Raw genomic sequence first — 2,016 nt, 5'->3', positions numbered from 1 at the left:
GTATTTGCTGTAGTCCAAATATGATATGGACGAGGAAGGTATTGTGTTATTTTTATTTCTTTGTTCTCCATAGACTTGGCTGATATTTGTGGTATCTATAAACAACTGTGAATGTGAGAGTGATATTCTGAAGCCCATCAGCGGCCCATTTGGCAAGCGCGTGGGCAAGCCCATTGGCCGACCAATTCACCTTCCTCAGCACAAATCGATCGGCCCAGGGACAGGGTCTCTCCGCTACAAAGCTTTGAATCACGGGATCCTAAACAGTAAACACTCAACTTAATAAAAGTAATAATTTAATAATTATGTGCTAATCACGTGAAATATGGACTGATCATAATGGGCTTAACTGTTAATTTTAAAGTCCAATAATGACCAAGTCAAAAGTCCAGTGGGCACAAGAGTAAAGTCTAATAACGGCCCAGTCTATACAAAAGGCCAAGAACGAAGGCCCAGCGCGTCATGACCCAAGCACATTACAGAATCCCCAATCACGGTCAACTAGTGGAGTATTTGGAGGGCGAAGGGGTTTTCGAATTTCGATGGCTTCGCTCGCGGTTTTTCCCTGGATTGAGCGAAATGGAGGGCGTCGATTACAAGGAGGATCTGGTGAATCTGCACAAAGAAAAGGTTAGGGATTATTTGGAGGGCGTGATTGTGGTTGATTACGTGGTTCCATCGTCGTAGCCTGCCTGACAGTCTTTGACGACGATCAAGCTCTCTTTGAGCTATGGTGAGTGTTTTCTGTTGTTACAGTTTGAATTGTTGTTGCAAGTAAAATCATCAAGCTTGTGGAACTATGCATGATGAAGCAATTGCGTACTAAGGTCTTGAATTGGTTTTCAGGCAGCTTATTTGCTTTGCAGTATCCATTAATTTCCCTCAAATCTCAGTTGTCTTCGAGTTTTCTACATGGCTTGATGCTTTTCCCTCATCTGTTATGTTTTCAGGATTGTAAAAATTAACTTGATAAAGTAAGTTTAGGGTACTTCTGGCACTAAGAATGTTTGGCCACAAGACGTTTTTGTAGCGTGCTTATGATTTCCTGCCAAAAGTTCTATACAGAGTTCCAATTTAGAAGCAGAGCACATATTGCTCGTTAGGGCTTAGGACACAGGATTTTCTTTTTCTTTTAATGAATGTTTTTACAGCGATGCAGACAAGCTTTAGCATTGGAAAGTGAAAGTGAGGGACTAAGGATGTGTAAGGAACATGCAGATGGAGGTAAGGGGAAAGGGCGGACTTTTAGGTGATAGGTTACATGGATTCCTCCAAGTCAAAGCCAACTACAGTGGAACTTTGATGGGTCATAGGGGGGAGTGTTGAGGAATGAAAATGGATCTCTTACATGTATTTTCTTCTGCAACAATGGCATTTCTGTATCAAATGAAGCTGAACTAATGCCATTAGGAGAGCCTTGGAGCAATCAGCATCATCACCTTCAATCTCACAGTCACGGCAAATATTATACTAGAGACAGACTGCCTGTTTGGCAGAGCGGATCCGTTGGTGGAGCCGTTGTGTGGATCCGCTTTGTTAAACGGTAGAGCATGCATAGTGGATCCGTTGCTGTTTGTTGGCATCAAATACGTTCCACATAGGAGTTTATTTGATGCCGACGCTCAACTTTTTGACATTTTTTTTTTCAAATTTTTATTGTGGACCCCATAGTATCATTATGTCTTTCACCTTTTACCTAAGATAAAATGTGAGCCTCAAAGTTTTAATAATATATATTTAAACATAGGAGTTTATTTGAGGTCGACACTTAGCTTTTTGACATTTTAATTTTTTTATTGTGGGCTCCACAGTATCATTATTCTTTTACTTTTTACGTAAAGATAAAATGTCGGTCCCAAAGTTTTAATAATATGTATTTAATACATTATTTAGTTTAAAAACAATTTTTATGCTTAGAAAACAATTTTCATGCTTAAAAATTTCTCATATAAGATATAATTTTAAATGTAATGATAAAAAAAATTTAAATAATTTCTAATAAACTTATTTATTTTA

At 38.4% G+C, this 2,016-nt stretch overlaps 1 long non-coding RNA gene across 1 annotated transcript; it reads left to right on the top strand.

Annotated features, from left to right (window-relative positions):
- The first annotated feature begins 484 nt into the window (after positions 1–484).
- Positions 485–1,730, top strand: LOC119997692. Its single transcript, XR_005468062.1, has 2 exons — positions 485–733; positions 1,152–1,730. It is a non-coding gene; the product is annotated as an uncharacterized LOC119997692 (long non-coding RNA).
- The last annotated feature ends 286 nt before the right edge of the window (positions 1,731–2,016 follow it).

Source organism: Tripterygium wilfordii, chromosome 4 (assembly GCF_013401445.1).
Source record: "Tripterygium wilfordii isolate XIE 37 chromosome 4, ASM1340144v1, whole genome shotgun sequence".
NCBI classification, from domain to species: Eukaryota; Viridiplantae; Streptophyta; class Magnoliopsida; order Celastrales; family Celastraceae; genus Tripterygium; species Tripterygium wilfordii.
This window is presented reverse-complemented; position numbering and strand designations above follow the sequence as displayed.